This window comes from Ovis aries, chromosome 2 (genome assembly GCF_016772045.2).
Source record: "Ovis aries strain OAR_USU_Benz2616 breed Rambouillet chromosome 2, ARS-UI_Ramb_v3.0, whole genome shotgun sequence".
Lineage (NCBI taxonomy): Eukaryota > Metazoa > Chordata > Mammalia > Artiodactyla > Bovidae > Ovis > Ovis aries.
Genome location: NC_056055.1, coordinates 188,654,704 through 188,667,128, shown reverse-complemented (window position 1 = coordinate 188,667,128; position 12,425 = coordinate 188,654,704). Strand labels below are relative to the sequence as shown.

Here is a 12,425-nt window from a genome sequence, read left to right as displayed (position 1 = left end):
GGGTCTTGCAGGTCATTTGCTGATTGAATGAGGCATGTATCCTGGGGAGTGGGAAGAGTAAGGCAAATACCTTCTCCCTATGGGTAGAAGAGGAGACAGGTTATACTGCTCAGGAGGACATGAAATCCAGTAATAGTTACAACCGTAATTACATTACAACATTATTGCAATATAATGTAATGTAATTACAACATAGGATGATAAGGGTCTGGTTTTTCGATACCTGCATTCCAAGAATTTCCTTGGTTTTATCTGCTCTTTTGTCCTTGGATTACCACAAATAATAGTGGCTTAGATGTAATATGTAAATTATAATATCTTAAAATTTGAAAATCAGTGGAAATAATACTTCAGCTCTTTGTTACTTTTCAATATACACTTGTCCTTCTATTAATCATGTAAAATAATGAACACAGATACAATTGTTCCTGAAATGGAAAGAAAACATGTACACAGGCTTTGAGGTAAGCCTGCCATCACAAAATTCATGTGGTTCATTTACTAAGAATAGTCTTCACTAACAAGGAGAAATATTTGGTCATGTTAATATAGCAAGATAAAAATCAGTTTCACAATGGTAGATACTTAGTAGCCAAGATTTAAGCTTACACTACCAGTTTTGTCACTTTACATGAGAAACATAGCTGTTTGGGAATTTAACAATCTATGGGGGCTCATAGTTTCTCTCGCTGGAGAAGGCAATGGCACCCCACTCCAGTACTCTTGCCTGGAAACTCCCATGGATGGAGGTGCCTGGTAGGCTGCAGTCCATGGGGTCGCTAAGAGTCAGACACGACTGAGCGACTCCACTTTCACTTTTCACTTTCCACTTTCATGCATTGGAGAAGGAAATGGCAACCCACTCCAGTGTTCTTGCCTGGAGAATCCCAGGGACGGGGGAGCCTGGTGGGCTGCCATCTATGGGGTCGCACAGAGTTCGACAGTACTTTAGCAGCAGCAGCAGCTGTGTCTCTCTCCTTGTGGAGAAAGAGTTGAGAAGTCACATTATATTCAATAACTCAAAGGTGCAAGGCTAACAGAGGCTTTCACACAAAAGCTAATGGATATATATTTAAGACATTTGCCTGCTTCAGGTTCTGAAGGTCTGATGTATCCACTCACAACAAGGTTCTCACCTCTCTTGGTCAGTCCTTGGAGAAGCAGCTGGCTCTTTGACTATTAAAGGTTTACTTGTCATTTGCTTGCCCTTCATCCTGGCTTCTTTAAAGTGATTTTGCTGTTAGCTAAATTACTATCGTCCATTTGGTTAACCCATTCTTATTCTGAGCACGCAGGGGATCTTCCCAACTCAGGGATCAAACCCTGGTCTCCTGCATTGAAATCAGATTCTTTACCACCTGAGCTACCAAGTAAGCTCTATTAAGAGCATAAAATAAGCAAATGTTTAGTTCAGTTTATAACATGCTGATTAGCTTATAGCAATAATGGAGATCATTACTAATAACAATTGACAGGAAAGTAGAAGGGGCCAAGCTAATAGCACTGGCAGGAACCTATACCTCAAAGGTGAATCAGGGCATTATTTTCATTATTATAATGGAAATTTACCAGTGATTCTGATGGAAGTAGATGGTTTTGCTTTTCCATTCTTCCTGACCATGACCTGCCGTGTGTAAGGGAGGTTTGTCATTGATGACATACAAAATAGTTCGTATGATCTAGAAGATTCATTATTCTGCCCTCTGTGATCTCCAGACTTTTTCCTCACACACACTCCATCTCACACCAAAACCACATTCATCTCTCCAAGCTCATAATACTCTTTATAGTCCCACTACTGTCTACACTGCCAAGTCCAATTGGCATGCCTTTCTCCACCTTGTCTACCTGGAAAATGTTTTGTAATCTTTTAAGATTTAGAGCTTAAGTGTCTCCTCAGCTATGAATCTTCTCCTAACATGTGCCCAGGAAGATTTATCCATATTCTGTTCTGTTCTTATACACTTCTATGACGTTAACTCTGTAACTCATTGCATTACCCTCTCTGTCTCTTTCTCTCCCCAATATAAATAAATTCGTAAGAATACAGATTAAGATCTGATTTCTAAACAAAGACAAAGTCAGTTCATATTAAATTGTTGATAAAACAACAGAAATCTGTAAAACAGAATTCTGGACATTGCCTCAATTTTTCTTCTCTGCACGTCCTGCATTATCTTCCAGGGAGTTAGGAATATTTTCTGTCCTTTGTCCTTATATTTTGGTACCTAAGAGAGTTCTTTACTCTCAGTTAAACTTATGACTGATATAGTAAAATGTCTCATATTACATTTCTTTCTCTGTTCATCTCAATAATACGTGCTATAGAATATCTTTTGTGAGCATGCTATTTCAGATAACAGCCCTGAGGGAAATAGAACACTGATCATTAGTGGTTTTGATTGTGCCAAACTGTGCCTTGGTCTCTTAGATTATTTTGGCTTTGTTTGTGCATTTTATCCTTATTATGAACAGTGTTGAAAACAACACATTGCAAGTGTTAAGGAAAACAATTTATAACTTAGAAATTGGACTAAAGTTGATCAACCGTAGGTACAAGTACACCTAAGAATTACCATTTACTGAAATGTACTTTGTTCAAATCACTATTATTTTTTTTAATTAAATGTGCCAGACGTAATGAAACTGCACTTTCATTCATCAACATTTTTGCTCGTAGAAAAGCAAATGCAAGGCACAGAAGGTTACCCTAAGAGATATGGTTTCTTGTCCTATAGGACAGGTAACAAAAAGATCTTATCTTATTCTAACATTTCTTACTATATTGCCTATAAGTACTCGGTTCCTTAACTATTCTTTGAACTACCATTCCCTTTTTAACTCTTTATGTCATTAATTAATGAATTAAATAACATATTTGACAAGAGTTTATTCTGTATTTATAGAATAATTTTTGAAACTCTTTGTAATTATACTTTAAAGCTCCTCCTTTTTTCTGGGGTCTATTGTTCAGAAGGTCGAAAGGGTTCAGAATGGTGTCTTCATTCATGTATTTATTTATAGTATATTTCAACTTTATTGCAGCTTTGTGTGGTTAAAAGAATTTGCAAAGTATGCAATCTAATTTCAACAAAAATAACTGTTAAAAAATATACTGTAATTTCAAGAGATACCTGCAAGGAAACTATAAGGATTATAGTAATGATCTAAACCAACAAGCTAAACCAACAATAAAATACTTAGCAGAACTGACATTTTCTTCACTTGAAACACAGAGGTTAAAAAAATGAGGATGTAATCAGATATAGCAATAAGATCAGCAAAAATATTAAAGTCATAAAACCTACTTGAAATATGGATACAAATCAATAGTCACTGTTATTAACAAGAAGTTTACCTAAGTAAATAATGTATAAGTTGTTCCTTGGTGAAGGTTTTTTTTTTTAATGTATGACAATAATTAAAAACAGTATCCATATAAATTAAACTTCAAATCAAGTCTTTGAAATGTTGTATGAAAAATGTTACTAATGTTTTAAAAATAAGCAAAATAAATCACACATATGTATGCTTCATATATATGTGAACATAATGTATATAAACACACATCCATTCAAGCTGAAAGGATTTTTGAACTTAAAGACATTAAACATTTCAAAACATTTGATTTCAACTTTATAATTTAAAAAATTGTCTTGTGCATGTTTTATAAGGTTTATTTCATATGAGGAAAATAGGACATGCATATAATATACAAATGACTATGACTCTACTGGAAGTCCTCTAAAATTTTGTTCCTTGGTTTGCTTTACTGACCAGGTATGCTACTCAAAAGTTTGGAGAGCATTTCTTTGAGCCTAAGATGAAGAGATATAAAAGACAGAAGACAATGCATAGTCCTGATGGGGAAGATTGGTGGGCACAGAGTGACAGCATCAGAGGCAACAGCACCTCCAATCATTCCTGGGCTCCCTCACATTTGTTTTATTTCCATCTATTACACACCTTACCTCGTGGTCCACATAACAACCAGAGCAGACTAAACTTACTTTTTCCGAAAATTTGCCTTCACATGCTGAGCCCACTGCAAGATAAAAAGAAATAACAAATTCATAAGGATGCTATACACATTTTGTTTTGTATTGCTTTGCTTTCATTATAATTTTATTCTCTTTATCTTTCTGACTTTTTTATTTCCTTGTCCCTAATTTTTTTAATGCTGACAATCAAAGTTGTTCTTCATCCCAAAATATTTGTTTTGCACATTCTATTTCTGTTACCTATACTGCATTTATAAGTATATGTATATACTTATATATATATCTATATAAGTATATGTATATTAATAAGTATATGTATATCTGTATCTTTGTTCCATTTGTCAACTCTTTATCATTTAAAATTTGGATTTAACATCCCTCCATCAAATGTGTGTGTGTTTGTATGTGGATTTCAAAAACATTTTCCAAAGTTCAGTCTGAAATCAACAATAAGGCTTATGTTGAAGAAAAGCTTTGGGAATCATAAGGATAGTCATTTAAGTTAAGAATATGTAGATTGAGGAGGGTTAAAATCAAAGTGTCTTGCTCATGCTTGCTGCTGCTGCTGCTAAGTTGCTTCAGTTGTGTCCAACTCTGTGCAGCCCCATAGACGGCAGCCCACCAGGCTCCCCAGTCCCTAGGATTCTCCAGGCAAGAACACTGGAGTGGGTTGCCATTTCCTTCTCCAGTGCATGAAAGGAAAAGTGAAAGTGAAGTCGCTCAGTCATGTCTGACTTTTAGTGACCCCATGGACTGCAGCTTACCAGGCTCCCCCCGTCCATGGGATTTTCCTGGCGAGAGTACTGGAGTAGGTTGCCATTGCCTTCTCCACTTACTCATGCTTAGGAAGAAACAAAAAGAAAACCATTAGAAGATAATGAGAGAAATTTCTCTGTGACATAGAAGAAAGTCCAGGAGATATTTTCACACAAAAATTAAAGGAAGGGACTCTTTTAAGAAAGAGGGATAGCAAAGCACTAGAGAGGCCAGAAAGTGCAGAGATATTTCAAAATATTTTGAAAATGGGATTTATTGGGTGATTTTTAGTAAAAGCAGCATCTGTTCTACAGCGGACTAGTAAGTAAAGGGAGGAGGAAGACATAGAAACTGAGTGGACAGGGTAATTTCAACTTCTCAAGTAAAGAAGGAATTAAATAGGACAAAGAATAGAGTCAAAGATGGAAATTAAGAAGTGTTTCACTATAGTTGTTGCTTCAATTTTTTGAGAAAACTGAGAAGTTTCTGGGTGAAGAGAAAGCATAACGTATGTGAAGTAAGAGGATGGATGTAGAAGGAGGCCACATGCATACCCTAAAGGAAGAGGCAAACTTTTCAAATGTGGGAAGGATATAAGAAGATGCTTATTCCCTTAGGATAGAAAAGAAAACAGAAGGGTGAGAGGAAAGTAGAAAACTGGAAAGGTCTTCTATCATAGATACTTTTTGATTTTCTCCAAAAGCTTCCTCTGATTTCCACATTTACACATAAGTATTCATATAAAGTTACTCACTTTCTTCTTTCTGTAATCTCTTCTTGCATATCAATTTTTTTTTCCAGTATACTCTAAATGGGCTTCCTTGGTGGCTTGGAGGTTAAAGCGTCTGCCTACAATGTGGGAGACCCAGGTTTGATCCCTGGGTTGGGAAGATCCCCTGGAGAAGGAAATGGCAACCCATTCCAGTACTCTTGCCTGGAAAATCTCATGGACTGATAAGCCTGATAGGCTACAGTCCATGGGGTCACAAAGAATCAGACACGATTGAGTAACTTCACTTTCTCCTCACTTTCTAAATGTTAATTCTTGATTCAAGTATCTTCATACACAGCCCCCTTCCTCAATTAGCTATGAATTACCTGAGTATTTGACTTGCCATATTTATTCCTACATGTTAAGCTCAGTGAAAAGTGTCTGCCTTATTTTAGGCTCTTAATTTGAGCCTTAGTTCAAAATATGTAGAAGAGTGTAATATACATATTTCAAGGCATAACATGTTATTAACACTGTTAAAATTCTGAAAAATCAGATATTTACAGATAAGCAGATTATCAACTGAGAAAATGGTTTAATTTTGTGTATCTGTCATCTACCCATCTATTCACTCATTCATTTAAAGGTGAAAGATCCCAGATACTCAGGTCCCTGGGCCCATGAAAGGCATTTACAGAACAGCTCATCTGACTTATGGGTAAAGGGCAAAGCCTATTTTCCTTTCAGATATGAAAACTCAAAACTTGACTTTATTACTACATACTCCATTCAAGTAAGCTAACTAAACTAGAATGAGTTCAGTTCAGTTCAATTGTTCAGTTGTGTCCGACTCTTTGTGACCCCATGAATCGCAGCACACCAGACCTCCCTGTCCATCACCAACTCCCAGAGTTAACCCAAACTCATGTCCATTGAATTGGTGATGCCATCCAACCATCTCATTGTCTGCGGGCCCTTCTCCTCCTGCCTCAATCTTTCCCAGCATCAGGGTCTTTTCAAATGGGTCACCTCTTTGCATCAGGTGGCCAAATTATTGGAGTTTCAGCTTCAACATAGGTCCTTCCAATGAATACCCAGGACTGATCTCCTTTAGGATGGACTGGTTGGATCTCCTTGCAGTCCAAGGGACTCTCAAGAGTCTTCTCCAACACCACAGTTCAAAAGCATCAATTCTTCTGCACTCAGCTTTCTTTATAGTCCAACTTTCACATCCATACATGACCACTGGAAAAACCATAGCCTTGACTAGATGGACCTTTGTTGACAAAGTAATGTCTCTGCTTTTTAATACGCTGTCTAGGTTGGTCATAGCTTTCCTTCCAAAGAGTCTTCTAGTTTCATGGCCGCAGTCACCATCTGCAGTGATCTTGGAGCCCGAAAAAGTGAAATCTGCCACTGTTTCCACTGTTTCCCCATCTATTTGCCATGAAGTGATGGGACCAGATGCCATGATCTTCGTTTCCTGAATGTTGAGTTTTAAGTCAAATTTTTACTCTCCTCTTTCACTTTCATCAAGAGGCTCTTTAGTTCTTCCTAACTTTCTGCCATAAGGGTGGTGTCATCTGCATATCTGAGGTTATTGATATTTCTCCCGGCAATCTTGATTCCAGCTTGTACTTCTTCCAGCCCAGCATTTCTCCTGATGTACTCTCCATATAACTTAAATAAGCAGGGTGACAATATACAGCCTTGACATACTCATTTCCAGATTTGGAACCAGTCTATTGGTCCATGTCCAGTTCTAACTGTTGCTTCCTGACCTGCATACAGGTTTCTCAAGAGGCAGGTTTAAGTATAGGTCTCCCCATCAGATTTTACAACATGCTCTCTTTGTAATACAAAATGCAAAGCCATTGGTAAAGTGGAAGGATCTCCTCTCCGGACAATGGAAAGGTCCCGACCCATAGCGGTCGAGGGTGTGCTTGTATTTTTCAACAGGACACAGATTCTCCGATTTGGATCTCAGACAGACTGATCCCCCACTGCTTCGAAGGGCACTCCTCTGCCCCTGCCGCCGCTGCTGCCGCACAAATAGCCGCACACCAGGAGCCATGGGCGGGGCCAGCCTGGCTGCTGGGGCCCAGTGCACCGCTGAGCCTGAAGCCTCTTCAGTGAGGGAGAGAGGGTGGCGACCTGGTGCCCGCTGGCAGGAGAGGCAAGATAAGTATCGAGATCCTGGGGGGACTGACAGCTGCTGCAGCACAAACTCTGACCAGAAAAAATGATTCTACTTATTCTATCTTAGCTTGTCTATCCTCTCCTTATGTTTTTCTCTTTGTTAAGGATTCTGGGAAACTTAATGGTCATATGAATTACACAGGTGGACTTAATGTAGTGTCTTGTAAACAATGTATGCTCTCATCTTGTTAAGATTTAATGTGATCAGGATGGTTAGTGGGCTTACTAATTTTAGGGAATTCAGCTTTAATAACAACAACTATTACTGTTACTGTTACTGTGGCAGCAATATCATTGACTCAACAATTGCAAATGCCCAATATGTTAAAAAATCATATTTTAGGTGTTTGGAATAGCTCAGATATTAGTTTAGACTAAGGGAAACTTCATAATCAGATACAGACCTTGGAACACTCTCGTTTGGATTTTACTGCCGCTGGAGCCGCTAATGACTTTTTCCACACCTTCTCTAACTTTATTTCTGGAAAAAACATTCTGTCTAATGTCTTCAGTTATGTTGCTGTTGGTGCTTTAATTTTGCTTCTTTTAATTATTCTTCCTTTTGTTGTCAGGATTCTTCGGCAGAGCACTCAGATGCTCCTGATTAATTTAAAAAAACAAAAAAGGGGGATATGCCGGGGGCCAGCGTGAGGAACTCCGCCCACGGCAAAGTTCATGAGGAAGGAGGCTTGGCATACGTAAAGGCATGATCAAGCCTCAAGAAACCCCCTGTTCCCGAGCATCTACCCCAAAACCAGAGTCTGTTTTATGCTCTCCCCCATAACCGTTTCTCTCAGAGAAGGAGTAAACGTGCAGCTCCAAGGCAATAAAAATTCCTGGGTGTGACAAGAGTGTTTCAGCTTACGAACTCCTCTGAAGGTTATCTAGCCCACCTGTATAGGTTCGTCCAGCCACATGTGATTGTTTACAGCCTCCCAATCTGAGAGGCACGAGATGTTTTAGACTTACTAAAGGCAAATTCTTTCGGGGAGTTGGAAATTATTAGCATAGTGGGTTGGTTAGGAATTATATTGGTGAAGGGTTTTTCATTTGTTGTGCCAATAATTGCTGCTAATTCCCCGCCCTGGGTGAGACAAGGGTGTCTTAGGTCAAACTTCTCTGCTTGTTTGACAGGATTATCCATACTCCTGCCACTACGCACATGACTGTTTACTACCTCTGAACCATAAACAGCACGAGAGTTTTGGAGTATTTTGAGAGTCTTAATTAGCATAGGGCTTTTCTCATTGTTGAGTCAATGATTGCCACCAGGCCTCCATATCCTTAGGCATCTGGGAATGTATTAATCAATGTATTTGGAATATAGAAAAGGAAATATAGTAGTTTTTAAGGTTAGCAATACTAGACTTTTTGAGTTAATGAATTTTCTCTTTTGTAATAGATCACTGTACTTTGTTATAAATCACAGTGTCCTTGCTATGTAAAAATGTAACTTTATCACTACCTTAAGACTAAATAGATCTTAAGGGGAACATTGGTGAAAGGATTTTCATTTGTTGGGTTGATGTTTGCTGCTAAATCTCCATATTCCCTGTCCTTATAATGAATATAACTAGCATATAGGAGAAATAAGTATTAACCTTTAAGCATATAGGAGAAATAAGCATTAACCTTTAAGATTAATCATGTTAACCTTGGGTTAAATAAATGCCTTTCTTGACTGTAACTCACCCTCACCCTGTAGGAATGCAACTTTATTTGGAGGGTGGTACCTGGTTTAAGAAAAAAACATCCTTGGAAAAATAAGTTTTTGGTTATCAGAAAGAAAGGATCATAAAATGTCAGCAGGTCTCATGGCCAGATGATGTAAAATCCCTAAGACCTTTTTATGTGAAGCACCTGATTTTGATAAAGGTCAGGACTACTGACCCCCGCGTGACTCTGTATTCATCCCTATATGTAACAAAAGGTATATAAACAAACCCCAAAATAAAGAAATCGGATCAGTTTCTGGAAAGACTGATACCCCTATGTTGTTCTTTCTTGCTCCTCGTTTTTCTGGCTGAATTCCTATCTGGAGCATGGATGCTATTCCACGTAAACCAAGTTATTTAGCCTCTTTTTCTCCACGAATTTTCTTACTACCCTATCTGTTTCTAATCTCTCTATATATCTGTAATTAAATATGTATTTTTCCAAGGACGCCGACGACGTCCCCACCTTCGAATTCCCTGGATCCACAGGGGCTGGACCCCGGCAGCAAGTCAGGTGGTCTGGTATTCCCATCTCTTTCAGAATTTTCCACAGTTAATTTTGATCCACACAGTCAAAGGCTTTGGCATAGTCAATAAAGCAGAAATAGATGTTTTTCTGGAACTCTCTTGCTTTTTCCATGATCCAACAGATGTTCACAATTTGATCTCTGGTTCCTCTGCCTTTTCTAAAACCAGCTTGAACATCTGGAAGTTCACAATCAACTAGAATAGTTCTTATATAATTGAGTAAATGCCCTTAAAAACAAAGTTTTTCTAAATCAAAAGGCAATGCAATAAGAGGTGAACAAATAAAATATTTGACTAAAATTGGATCTCTCTGGTCTGTGAGAATAAATCATTATCTGGAACTCAAAATCATGTAGTTAAGGACATAGGTGAAAAAATATAAGGAATATAGGAATTTAAAAATAGCTTCTTAAATAAAACCAATTTATCCCTCAAAGTCCAGCTATGCAAAACAAAAACAAAAACAAAAAACAAACCTATGAAACAGAACTTGATTCGTAGATTTCCTTGTACACTGTACACTGTACATGGCACCAAGAATACAAAATTAAGTTCAAAAAGCCAGTGTTTTCATAAATGAAATCATAAAGGATTTCATGTTTTTTCATGTAAAGTTAAGAAAAGCAGCCCAGAATGTAATGATAATTATACTTATTAATTATACTTAAATAGTTTTATTATAATCATTATTACTGTTGGAATGCAATTGCAGATTAGAATACCCTTTCTAGATAAAGGAGATTTATATGAACCAAAAAAACCTTGATAGTATTTTTCTAATAAAAGGGATTTTGAGATTGTGAACATATATTTTCTTTTAACAAGACAACTATTGGAATGAAATGTAAGAAGAGCTCATTATTATAAATCTGCCTAAAATCTGAATTCAAATTGACTGCTGGCTATCTATCCTAATTCACAGGAAGTTGGAAACTGGTTCTACTAGCCACTACAGAACTAGTTCTGGGAAACATAAACCAATCAACTCAGAAGAGCCCATTCATACACTTTTTAAAAGATCTAAAACATCTGTGCAATTCTTTCTTTTAAATATGGAATTGAGAAACCATTATCTCTGAATTATTTATTAGGTATCCAATTACTATAGTAATATGCACATTCCTAAATGTATAGTGTTATGAACTTTTACAGATGTTAAGTACAGAGATGGATAAAAGGGAGCATTTCTGGCAGCCCACACATTCTCTTGTAACTCCTGTAATTTAATCTTTCAAAAACCTCCAAATACTTTTTTAACTTCTAACACCATAGGTTCAGTTCAGTTCAGTTCAGTTGCTCAATCATGTCCAACTCTTTGTGACCCTGTGACTGCAGCATGCCAGGCTTCCCTGTTCATCACCAACTCCCAGAGCTTGCTAAAACTCATGTCCATCAAGTTGGTGATATCATCCAACCATCTCATCCTCTCTCATCCCCTTATCCTCCTGCCTTCAAGCAAGAAAGTTCCAGAGCACCATAGGTAATATTTGTCTATTCTTATATTTTATGGAAATAAAGTCATGCATATGCCCTCTGTTGGGTGTAACTTATTTGCATATCATATCTGTGTGACCCATCTTTATTTTTTCATTTATTGTTAATGGACATTTGGGGCTTTTTCAGGTCTTTTATGAGTATTCTTTCCATGCACAATTTATGCACATGTTTTTAGGGTATATAGAGTCATTTTTGTAGGTATGTACATCTCTCTGTTTTGAGAAAAAATGCTGGATCATAAAATAACATGCTCATCCTTACAAAGTAATGTATATAATGGCCACCAGGACTCTGATTTATGTAATCCTTGTCTATAGTACTGACAGTTTGCAGTCACAATTTAACATACCATTTATTTTTTTCTCACAAAGCACAAAATGTGTGCATTCAAAATGTATGTAGGCATTCAATGTGTATCTACTTGCAAAACTTTTGAATGGAAGAAGAATTTAAAATTTGCAATCACATAGAAACACCGGATAACTGGGTCATATTTTGTCAGGGCATTTCATCAGTGACCCTCAGAAAATAGAGCTGAAATAGTTTCATTTGAAGTCATCATTTCGACCTTTTCAAAGAATGATTTGGCTTTTAATCAGAAATCTCTGTTTCATTCTGAACAAGGAACACATCATCCCAATTCAGCTATTTCCATACAAATGAACTACTTTCCATATCATAAGATTAATAACGAAAAGACTTAGACTCCTATAGACCTGTGTTCAGACAGAAGACCACTCTATTCTCGCTGAACATGAAATGTGTCCAGTGTTTTTGAAAGTTAGACTGTTGCAGTGCTCTGAAGTGATAAGGGAATAAGTGCCTATTGGCTATGATTAACCTCCACTGTGTCAATCACCCTTGAATTTATCAAGAATATTTTGCAGTAAAAATGTCGATCTCAACCCTATTGTAAATGGAAATTACAGACAGCAATTTAGGACAAGCCCAATGTAAATGGAAAGGGAAGGGGATGAAAGAGGTATAACTTTTTAGTTTGTATATATGTGAAATTGT

The 12,425-nt window shown here is 37.3% G+C and overlaps 1 pseudogene; it reads right to left on the bottom strand.

Moving 5' to 3' along the window:
- Positions 1 to 1,758: 1,758 nt before the first annotated feature.
- The window catches only part of LOC101121835 (immunoglobulin superfamily DCC subclass member 3-like), a 96,985-nt pseudogene continuing 86,318 nt past the window's right edge, over positions 1,759 to 12,425 (bottom strand).